Raw genomic sequence first — 24,154 nt, forward strand, 5'->3', positions numbered from 1 at the left:
AAACCAATTAAGAGTGATACACGAGTGGAGTGTCATTATTCGAGTATAAACACGTAAGGGAGCGTGTGAGGTCTTTTCTTTCACTAATATTCTTTTTTGTGCAGCATATACTATGTCTCATAATAGTGACTCAACACCGAAGGGGATGACAGACAATTCATTCTTTGTGTTACAGTCCATGTAACAAAAGTTTGAAAGGCTAAATTTGAAGTTGGGGGAAGTGAGGGATAAGATGGAACAACAAGGTGCATTGATTAGAAATTTGCAAAGTGGGAGAGATAGGAGGAGACGTGAGCCTAGTATTGAGAATAGGTACGATAAGAATGAAGAGTATGGCAAGTCTCTTGTTGTTAGGCTTGCTCCCAATACAGAATTTAAGATGGATGATATAGAGCAGCAAAGAGAGAACATTTTTCATACTAGATGCCATATCAACAATAAGGTATGTAGTATGATCATTGATGGGGGAAGTTGTACTAATGTGGCTAGCACTACTTTATTTGAGAAATTGAATTTACCTACTTTGAAACGCCCTAGACCATACAAGTTGCAGTGGTTGAATGATTGTGGGGAGGTTAGGGTAAATAAGCAAGTGTTAGTATCTTTTTTAACTAGGAAGTACAAGGGTGAGATGCTTTGTGATGTAGTGCCTATGCATGCTAGCCATATTTTATTAGGGAGGCCATGGCAATATGATAGGAGGGTGATCCATGATGGGGTCAAGAATATGTACAGTTTTGAAAATGATGGAAAAACAATCAAACTTGCTCCTTTAACTCCACCACAGGTCCATGAGGACCAACTGAAGTTGAAAAGCGAGATTGATCAAAAAATAAAGAGTGAAACTGAGGTTGATCAACAAAGAAAGAGAGAAACTGAGATTGGTCAAAAAAGAGAGAGTAAAAGTGAGGTTGAGGAAGAAAGAAATAGCGAAACCTCAAGAAAAAGAGAGAATGAGTTGAAAAACAATTGTGAGGCCGAAAGTTCAAAAAAAGATGTTGAAAAAGAGAGTGAAAAAGAAAAAGAGAGTGAAAGAAAAAAAGAGAGTGAAAAGAAAAGCAGGAGTGAAGAAAGTGAGAGAAAAACAAAGAGAGAAGTGAGTTGTTATGCTAAAGCGAATTTTATTACTAACGAATTTAACTAATCTTTGCCTAGTATTGCTATCTCTTTGTTGCAGGGATATAAGGTCGTAATGCCTAGCGGAGTGTTAAGTGGATTGCCACCTATTAGAGAGATAAAGCAATACATTGATCTTGTATCAAGTACGACAATCCCTAACCAACATTTATTTGAAGAACATAAGTCCTTGATGCACTTGAAGGGACAAGGTAAGTTGGATAGAATTCATGGCAAGTGGGTTCAATTCATTGAGACCTTTCCTCATGTAATTCAGTACACACATGGTAAGAGAAATTTTGTGTTTGATGCTTTAGCAAGAAGGTATGTCCTTGTCATCATTTTAGATACAAAATTATTGAGACTTGAATATTATAAGAAATTGTATATTAATGATGATGGCTTGGCTATTGTGTATAGAGTATGTGAGAAAGGATCGTTTGGTATGTTATATAGACTAGATTGGTACTTGTTTAGAGATAATAAACATTTTGTGCCTAATAGTTCTATGTGTGAGTTGCTTTAGCTTGGAGCACATGGAGGTGCTTTGATTGAACATTTTGATATAAAGAGGACCTTAGAAGTGTTGCATGACCATTGGTGGCAGTATTGTTTCCCATTCATTGAGTTTGCATATAGTTAGAATGGTCCCTTTGGTGTAAAGAAGAGTTTAGGCATATTGCATGAATACTTTTGGGAGTATGGTTGCCATTCATTGAGGTCACATATAATTGGAGTGGTCATTTTGGTGTAAGGAAGACTTTAGATATGTTTCAGGAACGTTTGTGGGAGTATCATTTTTCATTCATTGAATTGTTGCAGGAACGTTTACGACAATATCATTTTCCATTCATTGAATTGTTGCGTGAACATTTGCCAGCGTATCTTTTGTCATTATTAGAGTTTTCATATAATAAGACCATGCATACTACTATTTCTCATTCATCTTTTGAAGTTGTTTTTGGCTTTAATCCACTTATTCCTTTTGATTTAATGCATTTACTTGTTGATGATAGAAGTAGCTTGGATGGACATTTCCAAATTCTTGATAAAATTAATGATCCTTCATATCTAGTGGATCTTCCAGGTAAGTATCATGTGTTTGCTATTTTCAATTTTACTGATCTTTTTCCCTTTGATCCAGGTGGAGATTCAAGGTCGAATCCTTTTGAGGAGAGGGGGAATGAAGGGCCCTAAGGCGGACCAAGTCTTAAGGATCAATTACAAGATTAAGAGCCACGAAGATTAAGGTAGCAATGCAAGAATGGGTGCAATCCAATTGGGATAAAGCTAGCAAGAGCCCAACACAGATGATGGCTTGAAAGAAAGAGAACCAGTTTTGATGCACTTGATCCAAGCTATGGAAGACACGACTTGAGCCTATTGTTATTGAAGGCCATGAACTTTTTCATTTCATTAAAAGGGCTTATTTTATTAATCAAAGAAATTAATTTAGAATAATTGGGCTTGGGAGATGTCCAACCCGCACGTCTTATTTCTAATGAACTAGGATTTTTTTGAAAGGCCTTGGCCAAGGGCATATTTGGAAAGTTATTAATTTATGTGAACTAGGGTTTTAGAAGTTACTGTAGTGCGGCACTGTTCACGCTACAATCCCCGCGGCTCACTTAGGGTTTTGGGGGATTGTTTATTTAAACCAATTGTAGCCTCTTTTGAGAAGATAAGAGATTATTGAAATTGATGAATTTTATTCATTGTGAGTTGAGTTTATCTCCTCTTGTTCTTAATTGAACGTTTGAACTTATCAAAGGTAAATCACGACCTTTGTGGTGTTCCTCCTTTGTAATCTGGGTTCTTGAGATGGGTTCTTCAACAGGTCTATATTTTCATATAATTTAGGTTCTTGAAACGAGATCTCATCGGGTCTAGTTTTCCCCATCCAATAGACTTGATATTGGCTTTCTTGGGTTTGTTTTTCCAATATTGTTGTTGGGTCTCAAAGCGAATCGATTGGGGTTCACTTCATTCTTCCTATTGAAGCCCGCACACAACATTCCATTGGTTTCTCTTGTGCCCAAGAAGTGCCACACGCGCCTAAGCTGCTCATCTAGCCATTTAAGGCGTTAATCGACTTAAAGATGATTAGTCATCTCTAAACCATTGTTTGAGCTTAATTTCCTTTTTAATCCTTTCTAGCCATTTCGATCAAGACCTTATTGCCGTTATTCTTTTTTTTTTCATCATTCTTAGTTTAAATTAGAAGATTAGTCCATATCCATCACATGTCAATAGAAGCAAAGCCATGTCATTGCCCAAATCACAGCGAATCAAAACCTGGGGTCACCGTCATGTGCCTTGCTACAAATCTACCCCTAGCCGAGGCCTTTTAGACCAACTTCTCAAGTGAAAATCCCTCATTTACACTCTACTAGGACCATCCCGCCTTAGTTCTAGCATTCGACGAATTGGCTCCAAGAAACCCGTCTTCTATTTCATTCTTCCTATTGAAGCCTGCATACACCGTTCCATTGATTTCTCTCAAGCCCAAGTAGTGCCACATGCCACTAAGGTGCTTATCTAAAGCCATTGTTCGGCTTCTAACTTGAGTTAAGGTCATTAATCAAGTTAAACGTTATTAGTCATCTCTAAACCATGTTTTGAGCTAAATTTCATTTTAAAGTATTCTAGCCCATTCGATCTGGAGCTTTTTGATAATATTATTGTTTTACATCATTCTTAGACTGATTTAGAAGATTAGCCTTGATCCATCACATGTCAATAGAACCAAAGCCATGTCAATTCCCAAGTCATCGCCAATCAGGAACCTTGGTGCACCCCCATGTGCTTTTTAGACCATTTTCTCAAGGGAAACTTCTTCATTTACATCCCTCCTTGACCCTCCAAGTTCAGTTATAGCTTTGGAAGAATTGGCTCCAAGAAATTCGTCTTTTACTTCATTCTTCCTATTGAACCCTGCACACACCGTTCTATTAGTTTCCCTCAAGCCCAAGAAGTGCCACACGCGCCTAAGGTGCTCATCTAGCCATTGTTAAGTTTCTAACTTGAGCTAAGCACATTAATCAACTTAAAGATGATCAGTAATCTCTAAACCATGTTTTGAGATTAATTTCCCTTTAAATTCATTCTTACCCATTCGATTTGCACCTTTTTGATATTATTGTTGTTTTACATCATTCTTAGATTAATTTTGAAGATTAGCCTTGATCTATGACACGTCACTAGAACCAGAGCCATGTCAATTCCAATTCACAGCGAATCGGAAGCTAGGTGCACCTTCACGTATATTCGTACAATTCCGCCCTTAGCCTTGTCCTTTTTGACCTTTTCCTCAAGGGAAACTTCTTCATCTACACACCTCCCTGACCCTCGTAGTTCAGTTCTAGGTACGGACGAATTGGCATCAAGAAATCTGTCTTTCACTTCATTCCTCCTATTGAACCCTGCACACACCGTTCCATTGGTTTCCCACAAGCCCAAGTAGTGCCACATGCGCCTAAGGTGGTACGATAAGAATGGAGAGTATGGTGAGTCTCTTGTTGTTAGGCGTGCTTCCAATACAAAATTTAAGATGGATGATATAAAGCAGCAAAGAGAGAACATTTTTCATACTAGATGCCACATCAACAACAAGGTATGTAGTATGGCAATTGATGGGGGAAGTTGTACTAATGTTGCTAGCATTACTTTAGTTGAGAAATTGAATTTACCTACCTTGAAACACCCTAGACCGTACAAGTTGCAGTGGTTGAATGATTGTGGGGAGGTTAGGGTAAATAAGCAAGTGCTAGTTTCTTTTTCAATTGGGAAGTACAAGGATGAGGTGCTTTGTGATGTAGTGCCTATGCATGCTGGCCATATTGTGTTGGGGAGGCCGTGGTAGTGTGATAGGAGAGTGATCCATGATGGGTTTAGGAACATCTATAGTTTTGAAAATGATGGAAAAACAATCAAACTTGCTCCTTTAACTCCAACACAGGTCCATGAGGACCAACTCAAGTTGAAAAGTGAGGTTGATCAAAAAAGAAAGAGTAAAAGTGAGGTTGAGGAAGAAAGAAATAGTGAAACCTCAAGAAAAAGAGAGAATGAGTTGAAAAACAATTGTGAGGCTGAGAGTTCAGAAAAAGATGTTGAGAAAGGGATTGAAAGAAAGGAGAGTGTAAAGGAAAAAGAGAGTGAAAGAAATAAGGGTGAGGTTGAAACCACAAGAAAAAAAGAGAGTGAAAAGAAAGATGAGAGTGAAGAAAGTGAGAGAAAAATAAAGAGAGAAGTGAGTTTTTATACCAAGGCAAATTTTAATACTAATGGACTTAACAAATCTTTGCCTAGTTTTGTTATCTCTTTGTTGCAGGAATATGAGGTCATGATTCCTAGCGGTGTGTTTAGTGGATTGCAACCTATTAGAGAGATAGAGCAATACATTGATCTTGTGTCAGGTGTGACAATCCCTAGCCAACCTTTATTTGAAGAGCATAAGTCCTTGACGCACTTGAAAGGACAAGTTAAGTTGGATAGAATGCATGCCAAGTGGGTTCAATTCATTGAGACCTTTCCTCATGTAATTCAGTACACGTATGGTAAGAGAAATCTTGTATTTGAAACATTATCAAGAAGGTATGTCCCTGTCTTCATTTTGGATGCAAAGTTATTGAGATTTCAATATGATAAGAACTTGTTTGTTAATGATGATGGCTTGGCTAGTGTGTATGGAGTACGTGAGAAAGCATCGTTTTCTCATTTATATAGACTAGATTGGTACTTGTTTAGAGAGAAAAGACTTTGTGTGCCTACTAGTCTTATGCGTGAGTTGCTTGTGCATGGATGTGGTCTGTTGAGAAATTTTGATATAAAGAGGACTTTAGACGTGTTGCACGACCATTGGTAGAAGTACTACTTGCCATTCATTAAGTTTGCATATAGTTGGAGTAGTCACTTTGGTATAAAGAATATTTTCGGCATATTGCATGAATATTGGTGGGAGTATTGTTTTCCATTCATTGAGTTTGCATATAGTTGGAGTGGTCACTTTGGTGTAAAGAAGAGTTTACGTGTATTACATGAAAACTTTTGGGAGTATGGTTTGCCATTCATTGAGATCACATATAATTGGAATGGTCATTTTGGTGTAAGGAAGACTTTAGATGTCTTTCATTAACATTTGTAGGAGTATCATTTTCCATTTATTGAATTGTTACATGAACGTTGGTGGGAGTATCATTTTCCAATTATTGAATTGTTACATGAACGTTTGCGAGAGTACCATTTGTCATTTATAGAGTTTGCATATAATAGGATCATGCATACTGATACTTCATATTGTCCTTTTGAAATTATTTATGGTTTTAATCCATTTATTTCTTTTGATTTAATGCATTTACCTGTTGATGACAGAAGTAACTTGGATGGACATTTCCAAATTCTTGATAAAGTTAATGATACTTCATATCTAGTGGATCTTCCAGGTAAGTATCATGTGTTTGCTATTTTCAATGTTACTAATTTTTTTCCCTATGATCCAGGTGGAGATTCGAGGTCGAATCCTTTTGAAGAGATGGGGAATGATGGGCCCCAAGGCAGACTAAGTCTTAAGGATCAATTACAAGATTAAGAGCCACGAAGATCAAGGGAGCAATACAAGAATTGGTGCAATCCAATTGGGATCAAGCTAGCAAGAGCCCAACACTCATGATGGGCTTGAAAGAAGGAAAACCAGTTTTGATTCACTTGATCCAAGCTATGGAAGACACGAGTTGGGCATATTGTTATTGATCGCCGTGGACATTTTGATTTCATTAAAAGGGCTTATTTTATTAGTCAAATGAATTAATCAAGAATAATTGGGATTGGGGGACGTCCAGCCCACACGTCTTATTTCTAATGAACTAGGGTTTGGGGAAGACCTTGTATTTTGGCCAAGGGTTTATTTGGAAAGTTATAATTTTATGTCTTACTAGGATTTCAGAAGTACTGTAGTGCGGCGTATGGCACTGTTCACGCTACAGTACCCGAGGCATTGTTTACTTAGGGTTTTTGGGGATTGTCTATTTAAACCAATTGTAACCTCATTTGAGAGGCAGACTATATGGAATTATCATTGAGGGTTGAGTTATCTCCACTTGTTCTTCTTGAACTTCTGAACTTATCAAAGGTAAATCAAAACTTTTGTGGCGTTCTTCTTTTAAAATCTAAGTTCTTGAGACGGGTTCTTCAACGGGTCTAGATTTTGATATAATCTAGGTTCTTTGAACGAGTTCTCATCGGGTCTAGATTCTCCATCCATATACCTGAGTTTGGCTTTCTTGGGGTTATTTTTTCAGTATTGTTGTTGGGTCTCAAAGCAAGTCTATTGGGGTTCACATCATTTGGGCCCCAAGGCGGACCAAGTCTTAAGGATCAATTACAAGGGAGCAATACAAGAATTGGTGCAATCCAATTGGGATCAAGCTAGCAAGAGCCCAACAATCATGATGGGCTTGAAAGAAAGAAAATCAGTTTTGATCCACTTGATCCAAGCTATGGAAGACACGAGTTGGGCATATTGTTATTGAACGCCATGGACATTTTGATTTCATTAAAAGGGCTTATTTTATTAGTCAAATGAATTTATCAAGAATAATTGGGCTTGGGGGATGTCCAGCCCACACGTCTTATTTCTAATGAACTAGGGTTTGGGGAAGTATTTTGGCCAAGAGTTTATTTGGAAAATTATAATTTTATGTCTTACTAGGGTTTCAGAAGTTACTGTAGCGCAGTGTATGGCACTGTTCACGCTACAGTACTCGAGGCACTGTTTTCTTAGGGTTTTTGGAGATTGTCTATTTAAACCAATTGTAACCTCATTTGAGAGGCAGACTATATGGAATTCTCATTGAGGGTTGAGTTATCTCCACTTGTTCTTCTTGAACTTCTGAACTTATCAAAGGTAAATCAAAACTTTTGTGGCTTTCTTCCTTTAAAATGTAAGTTCTTGAGACGGGTTATTCAACGGGTCTAGATTTTGATATAATATAGGTTCTTTGAACGAGTTCTCATCAGGTCTAGATTCTCCATCCATATACCTGAGTCTGGCTTTCTTGGGGTTGTTTTTTCTAGTATTGTTGCTGGGTCCAAAGCAAGTCTATTGGGGTTCACATCACATTTTCTCGATGGAAACTTCTTCATTTACACCCCTCCCTAACCTCCTATTTCAGATCTAGCTTTTGACGAATTGGCACCAAGAAATCTGTCCTTCACATCATTCATCCTATTGAAGCCTGCACACACCATTCCATTGGTTTCCCTCAAGCCCAAGAAGTTCCACTTGCGCCTAATGTGCTCATCTAGCCATTGTTAAGTTTCTAACTTGACTTAAGGGCATTAATCAACTTAAAGATGAGTAGTCATCTCTAATCCAAGTTTCAAGCTTAATTTCATTTTAAATTCATTCTAGCCATTTCGATCTAGACCTTTTTGATATTATTATTGTTTTAACTCTTTCTTAGATTGATTTAGAATATTAGCCTCGATCCATCACATGTCAATAGAATGAAAGCCATGTCACTTTCCAATTCACAGCGAGTCAGAAGCTAGGTGCACCTTCATGTGCATTCGTACAATTCCGCCCTTAGCTGTGTCCTTTTTGACATCTTCCTCAAGGCAAACTTCTTCATTTACACGCCCTCCTTGACCCTCATAGTTCAATTCTAGTTTTGGATGAAGTGGCTCCCAGAAATCCATCTTTCACTTCATTCTTCCTATTGAAGCCCGCACACAACTTTCCATTGGTTTCCCTCATGCCCAAGAAGTGTCACACGTGCCTAAGGTGCTCATCTAGCCATTCTTATGTTTCTAACTTGGCTTAAGGGCATTAATCAACTTAAAGATGATTAGTCATCTCTAAACCATATTTTGAGCTTAATTTCCTTTTTAATTCTTTCTAGCCATTTCAATCAGGACCTTATTGCTGTTATTCTTTTTTTTTTCATCATTCCTAGATTGGATTAGAAGATTAGTCCATATCCATCACATGTCAATAGAAGCAACACCATGTCAGTGCCCAAATCACAGCGAATCGAAACCTGGGGCCACCGTTATGTGCCTTGCTATAAATCTGCCCCTAGCCGAGGCCTTTTAGACCAATTTCTTAGGGGAAAATCCCTCATTTACACTCTACTTGGACCATCCCGATTTAGTTCTAGTTTTGGACGAATTGGCTCCAAGAAACCCATCTTCTATTTCATTCTTCCTATTAAAGGTTGCATACACCGTTCCATTGATTTCTCTCAAGCCCAAGTAGTGCCACATGCCACAAAGGTGCTTATCTAAGGCCATTGTTAGGCTTCTAGCTTGAGTTAAGGACATTAATCAAGTTAAAGGTTTTTAGTCATCTGTAAAACAAGTTTTGAGCTAAATTTCATTTTAAAGTATTCTAGCCCATTCGATCTGGACCTTTTTGATATTATTGTTGTTTTACATCATTCTTAGACTGATTTAGAAGATTATACTTGATCCATCACATGTCAATAGAACCAAAGCCATGCTAATTCTCAAGTCATTGCCAATTGGAACCTTGGTGCACCACCATGTGCATTTTAGACCATGTTCTCAAGGGAAACTTCTTCATTTACACCCCTCCTTGACCCTACTAGCTCAGTTCTAGCTTTGATCGAATTGGCACCAAGAAATCTAACTTTTACTTCTTTCTTCCTATTGAACCTTGCACACACCGTTCCATTGGTTTCCCTCGAGCCCAAGAAGTGTCAAACCCGCCTAAGGTGCTGATCAAGCCATTGTTAACTTTCTAACCTGACTTAAGCGCATTAATCAACTTAAAGATGATTAGTAATCTCTAAACTATGTTTTGAGCTTAATTCTCCTTTAAATTCATTCTTGCCCGTTTGACCTACACCTTTTTTATATTATTATTGTTTTAACTCATTCTTAGATTGATTTATAAGATTAGTCTTGATCCATCACATGTCAATAGAACCATGACGATATCAATTTCCAATTCACAGTGATTCGGAAGCTAGGTGCACCTTCATGTGCATTCGTACAATTCCGCCCTTAGCCGTATACTTTTTGACCTTTTCCATAGGGGAAACTTCTTCATTTACGAACCTCCCTGACCCTTGTAGTTCAGTTCTAGGTTTGGACGAATTGGCACCAAGAAATCCATCTTTCACTTCATTCCCCCAATTGAGGCCCGAACACAACATTCCACTGGTTTCCCACAAGCCCAAGAAGTGCCACACACGCCTAAAGTGCTCATCTAGCCATTGTTATGTTCCTAACTTAACTTAAGCGCATTAATTATCTTAAATTTGAGTAGCCATCTCTAATCCATGTTTCAAGAATAATTTCATTTTAAATTCATTCTAGCCATTTCGATCTGGACCTTTTTTATATTATTATCGTTTTAACTCATTCTTAGATTGATTTAGAAGATTAGCCTTCATCTATCACACATCATTAGAACCAAAGACATGTCAATTTCCAATTCACAGCAAATCGGAAGCTAGGTGCACTTTCACGTGCATTCGTACAATTCTGGCCTTAGCCTTGTCCTTTATGACCTTTTCCTCAAGGGAAACTTCTTCATCTACACACCTCCCTGGCCCTCGTAGTTCAGTTCTAGGTTTGGACGAATTCGTACGAAGGAATCCTTCTTTCACTTCATTCTTGCTAATGAAGCCCGCACACAACATTACATTGGTTTCCCACAAACCCAAGAAGTGCCACACGCGCCTAAGGTGCTCATCTAGCCATTGTTATATTCGTAACTTGACTTAAGCACATTAATTAACTTAAATATGATCGGTAATCTATAAACCATATTTCGAGCTTAATTTCACTTTAAATTCATTGTCACCCTTTCGATCTGGACCTTGTTGTTATTATTTTTGTTTTACATCATTCTTAGATTGATTTAGAAGATTAGCCTCGATCTATCACACGTCACTAGAACCAAAGCCATGTCAATTTCCAATTCACAGTGAATCGGAAGCTAACTGTACCTTCATGTGCATTCGTACAATTCTACCCTTAGCCGTGTGTCCTTTTTGAACTTTTTGATATTACTGTTGTTTTACATTAGTCTTAGATTGATTTAGAAGATTTGCCTTGATCCATCAAAGGTCAATAGAAGCAAAACCATGTCAATTCCCAAGTCATCGCCGATCGAAACCTAGTTGCACCATCATGTGCATTACAAGAAATCTGCCCCTAGCTGAGACATTTTAGACCATTTTCTCGACAGAAACTTTTTCATTTACACCTCTCCCTGACGTCCCAGTTCAATTCTAGCTTTGGACGAATTGGCACGAAGAAATCTATCTTTCACTTCAATCATCGTCTTGAAGCCCGCACACACCATTCCATTGGTTTCCCTCAAGCCCAAGAAGTTCCACATGCGCCTAATGTGCTCATCTAGCCATTGTTAAGTTTCTAACTTGACTTAAGGGCATTAATCAACTTAAAGATAAGTAGTCATCACTTATCCATGTTTCAAGCTTAATTTCCTTTTAAATTCATTCTAGCCGTTTTGATCTAGACCTTTTTTATATTATTATTGTTTTAACTCATTCTTAGATTAATTTATAAGATTAGCCTTGATGCATCACATGTCAATAGAACCAAAGCCATGTCAATTTCCAATCCACAGCAAGTCGGAAGCTAGGTGCACCTTCATATGCATTCGTACAATTTCACCCTTAGCCGTGTACTTTTTTACCTTTTCCTCAAGGGAAACTTCTTCATTTACACACCTCCCTGACCCTCGTAGTTCAGTTCTAGATTTGGCACCAAGAAAATCGTCTTTCACTTCATTCTTCCTATTGAAGCCCGCACACAACATTGCATTGGTTTCCCACAAGCCCAAGAAGTGCCACACGCGCCTAAGGTTCTCATCTAGCCATTGTTTTGTTCTTAACTTGACTTAAGCGCACTCATCAACTTAAATATGATCGGTAATCTCTAAACCATATTTCGAGCATAATTTCCCCTTCAATTCATTCTCACCATTTCGAACTGGACCTTTTTGTTATTGTTGTTGTTTTACATCATTCTTAGATTGATGTAGAAGATTAGCCTTGATCTATCACATGTCACTAAAACCGAAGCCATGTCAATATCCAATTGACAGCGACTTGGAAGCTAGGTGCACCTTCATGTGCATTCGTACAAATCCGCCCTTAGCCGTGTGTCCTTTCTGAACTTTTTGATATTATTGTTGTTTTACGTCATTCTTAGATTGATTTAGAATATTTGCCTTGATCCATCAAAAGTCAATAGAAGCAAAACCATGTCAATTCGCAAGTCATCACCAATCCAAACCTAGGTGCACCATCATATGCATTACAACAAATCTGCCCCTAGCTTAGGCATTTTAGACCATTTTCTTGAGGGAAACTTCTGCATTTACACCCCTCCCTGACCTCCTAATTCAGTTCTAGCTTTGGATGAATTGGCACGAAGAAATTTGTCTTTTACTTCCTTCATCGTATTGAAGCCTGCACACACCATTCCATTGGTTTCCCTCAAGCCCAAGAAGTTCCACATGCGCCTAATGTGCTCATCTAGCCATTGTTAAGTTTCTAACTTGACTTAAGGGCATTAATCAACTTAAAGATGAGTAGTCATCTCTAATCCATGTTTCAAGCTTAATTTCCTTTTAAATTCCTTCTAGCCATTTCGATCTAGACCTTTTTGATATTATTATTGTTTTAACTCATTCTTAGATTGATTTAGGAGATTAGCCTTGATCCATCACATGTCAATAGAACCAAAGCCATGTCAATGTCCAATTCACAGCGAGTCGGAAGCTGGGTGCACCTTCATGTGCATTCGTACTATTCCGCCCTTAGCCGTGTCCTTTTTGACCTTTTCCTCATGGGAAAGTTCTTCATTTACACCCCGTTGTTGACACTCATAGTTTAGTTCTAGTTTTGGACACATTGGCACCAAGAAATCCATCTTTCACTTCATTCTTCCTATTGAAGCCAGCACATAACATCCCATTGGTTTCCTTCGTGCCCAAGAAGTGCTACACGTGCCTAAGGTGCCCATTTAGCCATTCTTATGTTTCTAACTTAAGGTAATTAATCAACTTAAAGATGATTAGTCATCTCTAAACTATGTTTTGAGCATAATTTCCTTTTTAATTCTTTCTAGCCATTTCGATCAGGACCTTATTGCCGTTATTCTTTTTTTTTTTTCCATCATTCTTAGATTGAATTAGAAGATTAGTCCATATCCATCACATGTCAATAGAAGCAAAGCCATGTCACTACCCAAATCACAGCGAATCAAAACCTGGGGTCACCGTCATGTGCCTTGCTACAAATCTGCCCCTAGCCGAGGCCTTTTAGACCAATTTCTCAAGGGAAAATCCCTCATTTCCAATCTACTTGAACCATCCCGGTTTGGTTCTAGCTTTGGATGAATTGGCTCCAAGAAACCCGTCTTCTATTTCATTCTTCCTATTGAAGCCGGCATACACCGTTCCATTGATTTCTCTCAAACCCAAGTAGTGCCACTTGCCACTAAGGTGCTTATCTAAAGCCATTGTTAGTCTTCTAACTTGAGTTAAACCGTGTTTGGAGCTAAATTTCATTTTAAAGTATTCTAGCCCATTCAATCTGGACCATTTTGATATTACTATCGTTTTAAATCATTCTTAGACTGATTTAGAAGATTAGCCTTGATCCATCACATGTAAATAGAACCAAAGCCATGTCAATACCCAAGTCATTGCTAATCGGAACCTTGGTGCACCACCATGTGCATTTTAGACCATGTTCTCAATGGAAACTTCTTCATTTACAGCCCTCCTTGACCCAACTAGCTCAGTTTTAGCTTTGGTTGAATTGCAACCAAGAATCCGTCTTTCACTTCATTCTTCCTATTAAACCTCGCACACACTGTTCCATTGGTTTCCCTCAAGCCCAAGAAGTGCCACACGCGCCTAAGGTGCTGATCGAGCAATTGTTAAGTTTCTAACCTGACTTAAGCGCATTAATCAACTTAAAGATGATTAGAAATTTCTAAACCATGTCTTGAGCTTAATTTCCCTTTAAATTCATTCTTGGCCTTTTGATCTGCACCTTTTTGATATTATTGTTGTTTTACGTCATTCTTAAATTGATTTAGAAGATTAGCCTTGATCTATCACACGTCACTAGAACCAAAACCATGTCAATTTCCAATTCACAGCGAAGCGGAATCTAGGTGCACCTTCATGTGCATTCGTACAATTCCGCCCTTAGCCGTGTGCTTTTTAAAATTTTTGATATTATTGTTGTTTTACGTCATTCTTAGATTGATTTAGAATATTTACCTTGATCCATCAAAAGTCAATAGAAGCAAAACCATGTCAATTCGTAAGTCATCGCCAATCGAAACCTAGGTGCACCATCATGTGCATTACAATAAATCTACTCCTAGCTGAGGCATTTCAGACCATTTTTTTGATGGAAACTTATTCATTTACACCCCTCCCTGACCTCCTAGTTCAGTTCTAGCTTCGGATGAATTGGCATGAAGAAATCTGTCTTTCACTTCATTCATCGTATTGAAAGCCCACACAAACCATTCCATTGGTTTCACTCAAGCCCAAGAAGTTCCACATGCACCTAATGTGCTCATCTAGCCATTGTTAAGTTTCTAACTTGACTTAAGGGCATTAATCGACTTAAAGATGAGTAGTCATCTGATTATGCCCAAAGAATAATGCGGTAGTCGTAGCACAACTCTGGGGTGTCGATTCCACAGGGAGACAAATTAAAAGAATAGCAAGAGGAACAAAGAAACTAAAAAAAATATTAAATAGGTAATGGAGAACAAAGATTAATTTTAAATGTAAATTAAAGTGAAGCAAAGTGATTAACAGAAAAAGTACTCAAATTTGACGAACGGTAGAGCGTCGGGAATCCCTTGCACAAATCTGGTATTTTAATTATTCTTAATTCATTGGATAACTCAATTAGGAACTCAATTCCCAAAATTCTCTATCAGAAGGTATAGATTTATAAACCAAAATTAAATCAAATTTAACCCTTTGAAAAAACATTCACCACTTTTAAAAAACGTAAATTACTACCTCTATTGGAAAAATCCAATGACGACAATATCCTCAGGGAGCGATATTGTAGCAAACAACTAAATCAATATAGATAAATAATTGATCCAAACATAATCAAATAACTAATCCATTCAATAGAAAAAGCATGACTGAATCCATAAACAGAATAAATTCTATGATTATTTGGAGAAGAAAATATCAACGATGAATTGAATGATAAAACAAAAGGGTTTTAACAATTGAAGATCAAATACATGAATTAAAAATAAATTAGAATACCATCTAATGTGCAAGTTCATCCCTAACCCTACTTGAGAATTTAGTTACCCATAAATATACTGGACAACAAAAATCTCCAGTGAAAACTGAAGTGAACGATGGCCATGGAAGTGATTTTCTCCTCTCTTCAGATCTACCTCTTGTGCCCTCCTCCATTTCGTGCTAATGATATGCTTATATAGGGTAGGAAAGAAACCTAATGTGCTCTTAATTTCTGCATAAAAAAATCGCCTCAATTTTAGGACATATCTTGGCAGCCACGTACGCCCTCCAAGAGTTTGAATTTGGAAATCCTTATTAGAGACAAAGTTATAGCCATTTAAGATAGATTTCTAATGCATCCAGAATTGTATCCATCCGATATGTGAGTGAAAAGATACAGTCAAAAGACTAAAGTATGTCCAGACTATCTCCTAGCGAATTTTGGACTTGGACTTCTTGTGGTTTCATTTTGTGATTTGTTTTTCTTTTTCTTTTCTTCCAAATTTCTCTCAAACCCCATGAATGTCATCCTTTGAATTTGACTGGGATTGACTTGCTCTTTTGTTAACTCTGAAATTAGACGTAAAAAAACTGCTTAGGAGTATCCCAACATAAATAGAAATTCAATTTAAAAATACACATTAATTCCTATGATTTCTATTCACATTTTAACATTTTAGTCCAATAATAGGGTATTTAGAGTGCACTTTCGCACACTCATCACACCCCCCCAACTTAGTCATTGCTAGTCCCTAACAATTTTCATGTCAAAACAACAAAAAAGACCAAAGAAAATCACACATAAAGGCCATCAAGTCACACTTTCCAGATTCACATATAAAACAATCTAAGGAATCCAATAACCCATCAAGATCAATCCACCTATAGCAATCCACAGAGTGTGTGTGTTCTTCAAGCCATAACCATCTTACCACTAACCTTGACACATGCAACATCAAGAATGTCTCAAGCAAAAGGTTCAACTCCATAACTCACGGGTATAATAGTGTTTCGTGTAAGGGCTCTCTCTATGGAGTTGACAATGGGTGTATACACACTCTCATGAAAAATTAGGCAATTATGTACAAGCAACAAGTAAACATTGATCTTATGATATGAACACTAACAAATGAGACTTCCACCAGTCTTTCCAACAGCTTACTTAGGATCAGAACGGTCAACACAAAAGGTTGTAATGTGGCTTGGTTTTGGGGCTATATGAAAAAAAATGATGAAAGGGATTCAAAAACTTCCAAGTACATACAAAGGGAATTTTATTAAATATCTCAATAGACCACACTCTCACTTGATGTACTCTCCAACTTTTCAGATCATCAAATAATAATACTTTTCCTTCTTTTTCCTCTTCTCTCTCTCTTTTTTTTTTATTTTAACAAATTGATGGACCAACACATGCCACTTTTGTATTCTTTCCATTTCTACCAACTTTTTTTTTTTTTTGGAGCTCACTCAATTGAATGCAACTTGTACTCTTCTCTTTTTTTTTTTTTCTTTTCTTCTGTCGTCTTCTTCTTCTTCTTTTTTAATTGAAAATGATAAAATAAAAGAAAGAGAATGCAAATTCCACACCTAGTATACACTTGGAAGTAAAAAGGGTAAGAAATTCAGTGTATAGGTTATACTCCAATGTGAAGAGGCATGGATGATATGGGCATATGAAAGAAAAAAAAAAGGCTACATGTGTTTATTGGTTCAAAGTTGGCTACTAGGGGTCTATGATGGAAAAGGATAGCTTGAAAGGCTCGAACGTTAATCCGAAGTTGACCTTCGTCATATACCAAGTATATCCACCATCATACCACAAACCATGAAATGATATTCTCAAAAGAAGTGCCCAATTCAACAGATCAATGAACTCTTATCACAATTTACTACATTTGTATACTCTCAATCCTCTCCAAACTCACATGAATACTTAAGCAAAAGAGTTCTCTAGCTACATGTGTCAAACCACCATCTTACCAAAAAACTTGGATAAGTACATTAAGGATTCTGTGAATGCTTCTGTAAAAATTATTATGGTGGGTTTGGTGAATTGACGAAGATGGTTGTGAATGAGACTAAGTACACATGTGAAAATGATGCACGTGTGATGCAAATTAAAAAAAAATTGACACATGAAAATATGCCACAGAGTTCCAACAAGCATTTTAAATACTGAATTTGCACCACCACCCCCAACTTAAATGAAATATTGTCCTCAATGTTTAAGAATCAAAATTGAATGGGGAGTAACTGAAAATGGTAGAATACACCTGATGAGTGATGTGGGTAGCTTGCTAAACTCCAAAGATGGTAACTTGAAATGAAGAAATGAAACTATCCTGCAATCAAAAACAATGAAAACAACAGTAAACAAAAACGAAAAGAAAGAAAATAAGAAAAAACAAAAACAAAACAAAGCAAAACAAAATAAAGAAAGAAAAACATACCTGGTTGGTGTGGTCAAGGTTGATAGACTGGATCCACAAGTGGAATGTATTCCACTTCTGGAACTTGCCTATCAATTAATACTTTAAGGTTTTTACCATTTACTTTAAATATCCGACCATCCTTAGGATCTTCTATTTCTACCGCCCCATTTACAAAAACATTCCTTACTAAAAAATGGCCAGTCCACCTAGACCGAAGTTTTCTTGGGTGCTTGTGAAATCCAAAATCATATAAGTATATTCGGTCATTAGGTTTAAATCTCTTCCTAAGAATATTTTTATCACGAATGTTTTCATTTTAACCTTATAGACTTTCGACTTAGGCAAAGGTTTCAATTTAACTCTTGGTGCTTTCATACTTACAGGAATCTGTTTTCCACCTTTCTTAGGCAACTCCTCACATTTCTGTTGCCAAGCCTATGTGCCATAATCCTGAGTTTCATAAAAAATAGCACAAATATCAATAACATCAGATGAATCACTAACAGATGTATCAAACACAGAATTCACAAGGGAATATTCAAGGGGATCAAAATCATGAGTTGTGTGAACTCCCTTGTCTATTATGAGTGCGTCAATCATGTACGTTTGGTGGCACTCATCATCTGTTGGCTGTTTCTCAATATGAAAAACGTTGACCTCCATGGTCATCATGTTTCCAAAAGATAGCTTCATCAACCCATTCCTGCAATTTATAAGTGCATTAGCCGTAGCAAGGAAATGTCTACCTAATATGAGAGGAACCTTAGAGTTAGACTCAACAATTGATTAAGTGTCCAAAATTAAGAAATCAACAGGATAATAAAACTTGTCAATTTAGATCAAAACATCGTCAACTATCCCTCTCAGTTTCTTAACTGAACAATCAGCCAACTGAAGCATAACAGAAGTAGGCTTAATTTCACCCAAACCAAGCTGCAAATAAATTGAATAAGGCATCAAATTAACACTAGCTCCTAGATCTAGCAAGGCTTGCCCAAACTCATGATTCCCAATATTACGTGCAATGGTTAGACAACCAGGATCCTTGTACTTAGGAGGAATTCACTGTTCAATTAGAGCACTAACTTGTTCTGTTAGAAATGCTATCTTCTTAACATGGTGCTTCCTCTTAACTGTACACAAATCTTTAAGAACTTTTGCATAAGTGGGAACTTGTTTAATGACATGCAAAAGAGGAAGGTTAATCTTTACCTTCCTGAGGTTCTCCAAGATTTCATTACTAGAATCCAAAGTCCGCATACCAGATTTTAAAGGTTGAGGAAATGGTACCTTAACTGGACTCTTGATTACCTCGGCTTCCTTGGGGAACTCGTTACTGTCATTGCTTTGTTCCTCTTCAACATCCTCTGGCTTATCAGTTGTTGGGATGTGTAAGGACTTACCACTTCTTGTCATAATGGTATTGACTTCTTTCAAATTTTTTTGTGCCATATGCTAACCTTGAGATACGGATTGAGTTTGAAAAGGAAACTTGCCACGCTCATTCAAAAGTGTCTTCTAAAGGACTCCTAGAAGATGAAGGTTCATGATATGGTGCAGGATATGATCTAGAGGGTTGTACAGGTGGCTGGTTTTCAGATTTCCAACTAAAATTGGGGTGATTACGCCACTCAGGATGTAGGTATTAGAGAAAGGTGCAACAGGCTTTATGTACATACCTAAAGCATTACATTGTTCCTCATACATCCCTCTCATCTCAACAAATGTGGGACACTCTTGGGCAAGGTTATCTACCCCACCACACACAAAACATGGTCCAAAAGACTTTGCATGATTAGCCATGTGTGTTGGCTTTAAGTCCTTAGTCTTCAACACCCCTCTTTCCCTAATGAGCATCTCAACCTTAGCCTTTAGGTTATCCTCTTCCCTGAGATGGTAAATTCCACTACCATTTAGGTTTCCTACAGGTCGTGACCTATTTGTGCTCTCAGTAGCACTAGGTCCAGTCCAAGTGTGAGCTTTTTCAGCAAACTCATTAAGGTATTCTATGGCCTCATCAGGATCTTTCTGTAAGAACTCACCATTACACATCATCTCCACAAATTGACGCTCTCTAGGTGTAAGTCCCTCATAAAAATAGTCACTAAGCGCCAATTCTCATACCCATGATGAGGACAGATACTCAATAGCTCCTTAAATCTCTCCCAAGACTGATAAAAAGTCTCACTATCCTTTTGTACAAAGGTGGAGATTTGCCTTTTTAAAGCATTGGTCTTATGTTGGGGAAATTATTTATTAAAGAAAACCTGAGTCATCTCATTCCATGACCCAATAGATCATGGTCTCAATGAGTATAGCCAACTCTTACCTCTATCATTCAAAGAGAAAGGAAAGAACTTAAGTCTCACAATGTCATCAGTTGCATTTTGACTATGAAAAGTTGCAACTACTTCCTCAAACTCCCTAAAAATAGGGAGTAACTATATGGATTTTCATTTTTCAAGCCATGAAAAATAGGGAGTAACTATACCATTCCTGTTTTAAAATCCAATTGGCGAGTATTAGCTCGAAACATGATGCATGATGGTGTGGCTGTGCGTGTAGGGTGGAGGTAATCCTGAAGGGTCCTAGTGGGTTGATCTTCGTGTTCACTCATTTTCTTAGAATTAGAAGAATTATCAAACAAATGATCAGAAAAATTAAACTCTGACTCTAACACAGGTCTACAAGCAAACTGACCCAACGTGTCTCTATACCTGTGTATTCAAGGTAGAAAAAAACGCAACACTAAAAGAAACTACAAAGAGAAGAAGAAAAAAAAATGCAGCAAGCTAAAAGAGGGAACGAAGTTACCGCCTTTACAAACTGTTGAAAAGAAAAACAATCTCACAATTCTTCTACCGTCTCCCCGGCAACGGTGCCAAAATTTGATTACGCCCAAAGAATAACGCGGTAGTTTTAGCACAGCTTTGAGGTGTCGATTCCACAGGGAGACAAATTAAAAGAATAGCAAGAGGAACAAAGAAACTAAAAAAAATACTAAATAAGTAATGGAGAACAAAGATTAATTTTAAATGTAAATTAAAGTGAAGCAAAATGATTAACAGAAAAGGTACTCAAATTTGACGAACAGTAGAGCGTCAGGAATCTCTTGCACAAATCTGATATTTTAATTATTCTTAATTCATTGGATAACTCAATTAGGAACTCAATTCCCGAAATTTCCAATCGGAAGGTATAGATTTATAAACCAAAATTAAATCAAATTTAACCCTTTGAAAAAATATTCACCACTTTTAAAAAACGTAAATTACTACCCCTATTGAGAAAACCCAATGACGATAATATATGCAGGGAGCGATATTGTAGAAAACAACTAAATCAATATAGATAAATAATTGATCCAAACATAATCAAAGAACTAATCCATTCAATAGAAAAAGCATGACTGAATCCATAAACAGAATAAATTCTATGATTATTTGGAGAAGAAAACATTAACGATGAATTGAGAATGATAAAACAAAAGAGTTTTAGTAATTGAAGATCAAATACATGAATTAAAAATAAATTAGAAATACCATCTAATGTGCAAGTTCATCCTTAACCCTACTTGAGAATTTAGTTACCCATAAATATACTGGACAACAAAAATCTCCAGAGAAAACTGAAGCGAACAGTGGCAATGGAAGTGATTTTCTCCTCTCTTCAGATCTACCTCTTGTGCCTCTCCTCCTCTATTTCGTGCTAACGATATGATTATAGGGTAGGAAAGAAACCCTAATGTCCTCTTCATTTCCACATAAAAAAATCGCCTAAATTTTAGGACATATCGTGGTAGCCACGTATGCCCTTCAGGAGTTCGAATTTGGAAATCCTTATTAGAGACAAAGTTATATCCCTTTACGATAGCTTTCTAATGCGTCAAGAATCGCATCCATCCAATATGTGAATGAAAAGTATGTCCAGACTATCTCCTAGCGAATTTCAGACTTGGACTTCTTGTGGTTTCATTTTGTGATTTTTTTTTTTTTTCTTTTCTTCTAAATCGCTCTCAAACCCCACGAATTTCCTCCTTTCAATTTGACTGGGCTTAACTTGCTCTTTTGTAAACTCTGAAATTAGATATAAAAACAATGCTTAGGAATATCCCAACATAAATAGAAATTCAATTTAAGAACACACATTAATTCCTATGATTTCTATTCACATTTTAGCATTTTACTCCAATAATATGGGTATTCAGAGTGCACTTTCCCACACTCATCATCATCTCTAAACCATGTTTCAAGCTTAATTTCCTTTTAAATTCCTTCTAGCCAATTCGATCTGGACCTTTTTGATATTATTATTGTTTTAACTCATTCTTAGATTGATTTAGAAGATTAGCCTTGATCCATCACATGTCAATAGAACAAAGCCATGTCAATTTCCAATTCACAGCGAGTCGGAAGCTAGGTGTGCCTTCATGTGCATTCGTACAATTCTACCCTTAGCCATGTCCTTTCTGACCTTTTCCTCATGGGAAACTTCTTCATTTACACCCCCTCATTGATGCTCATAGTTCAGTTCTAGTTTTGGACAGATTGGCACCAAGAAATCCGTCTTTCACTTCATTCTTCCTATTGAAACCTGCACATAACATTCCATTGGTTTCCCTCATGCCCAAACGCGCCTAAGGTACTCATCTAGCCATTCTTATGTTTCTAACTTAAGGGCATTAATCAACTTAAAGATGATTAGTCATCTCTAAACCATGTTTTGAGCTTAATTTCCTTTTTAATTCTTTTTAGCCATTTCGATTAGGACCTTATTGCTGTTATTCTTTTTTTTTTTTTATCATTCTTAGATTGAATTAGAAGATTAGTCCATATCCATCACATGTCAATAGAAGCAAATCCATGTCACTACCCAAATCACATTGAATCAGAACCTAGGGTCACCGTGATGTACCTTGCTACAAATCTGCCCCTAACTGAGGCCTTTTAGACCAATTTCTCAAGGGAAAATCCCTCATTTACATTCTACTTGAACTATCCCGGTTTAGTTCTAGCTTTGGACGAATTGGCTCCAAGAAACCCGTTTTCTATTTCATTCTTCCTGGTGAAGCCTGCATACACCGTTCCATTGATTTCTCTCAAGCCCAAGTAGTGCCACATGCCACTAAGGTGCTTATCTAAAGCCATTGTTAGGCTTCTAGCTTGAGTTAAGGTCATTAATCAAGTTAAAGGTTATTAGTCATCTCTAAACCATATTTTGAGCTAAATTTCATTTTAAAGTATTCTAGCCCATTCGATCTGGACCTTTTTTATATTATTGTTGTTTTAAATCATTCTCAGACTAATTTAGAAGATTAGCCTTGATCCATCACATGCAAATGAACCAAAGCCATGTCAATACCCAAGTCATCGCCAATTGGAACCTTGGTGCACCACCATTTGCCCCACCTTGGTTCTCATCATTTCCCCTCTCCTCAAAAGGATTCGACCTCGAATCTTCACCTACATCAAAAGGAGAAAGATAAGAAACATTGAAGGTATCATAAATGTTATATTCACTTGGAAGATTCACTTTATATGCATTGTCATTCATTTTCTCAAGAATTTGGGAAGATCCACTTTATATGCATTGTCATTAATTTTCTCGAGAACTTTGTCTGTTTATGGGCTGTGAATGTTTCTTTGCGCATGTGAACCCAAACCCAATCTTCTGGTTCAAAGATGACACGCCGTCACCCTTTATTGGCTTGTGAAGCAACCCTTTCATTCTTTTGGGCAATTTGAAGCCGTACCCTCTCATGAAGTGACTTCACCAACTTCGCCTTTTTTTGTCCATCCAAGTTACTCCTGCCATCAATAGGTAAAGGCATCAAATCTAAAGGAGTAAGTGGATTAAAACCATAAACAATTTCAAAAGGAGAGTATGAAGTGGTAGTATGCATGGTCCTATTATATGCAAACTCTATAAATGACAAACAATCCTCCCAAGTCTTTAAATTCTTATGAACAACAGTGCGTAAAAGCTGAGTTAAAGTCCTATTAACTACTTCAAACCATCAGTATTCGGGTGACAAGTAGTGGAAAATAAGAGTTTAGTACCTAATTTCCCTCACAACACCTTCCAAAAGTAGCTAAAAAATTTAACATCCCTATCAGAAACAATGCTCCTAGGCACACCATGGAGTCGCACTATCTCCCTGAAAAACAAGTCAGCTATGCTTGTGGCATCATCTATTTTATGGCATGGAATGAAATGTGCCATAGGCACACATAGTTTATTTTCTTTAAACAATTAACCATCATGCTTGTAAAACTTACCAAATGCCGCCTTACCACATGCCATA

The 24,154-nt window shown here is 37.2% G+C and overlaps 1 non-coding gene and 1 pseudogene across 1 annotated transcript; one reads left to right on the forward strand and one right to left on the reverse strand.

The window, feature by feature from the left end:
• The window catches only part of LOC122274494, a 62,124-nt pseudogene extending 43,029 nt beyond the window's left edge, over nt 1–19,095 (reverse strand).
• An 876-nt stretch (nt 19,096–19,971) lies between these two features.
• Nucleotides 19,972–20,079, forward strand: LOC122274919. Its single transcript, XR_006228455.1, has one exon. It is a non-coding gene; the product is annotated as a small nucleolar RNA R71 (small nucleolar RNA).
• Nucleotides 20,080–24,154: the final 4,075 nt, after the last annotated feature.

Source organism: Carya illinoinensis, chromosome 8 (assembly GCF_018687715.1).
Source record: "Carya illinoinensis cultivar Pawnee chromosome 8, C.illinoinensisPawnee_v1, whole genome shotgun sequence".
NCBI classification, from domain to species: domain Eukaryota; kingdom Viridiplantae; phylum Streptophyta; class Magnoliopsida; order Fagales; family Juglandaceae; genus Carya; species Carya illinoinensis.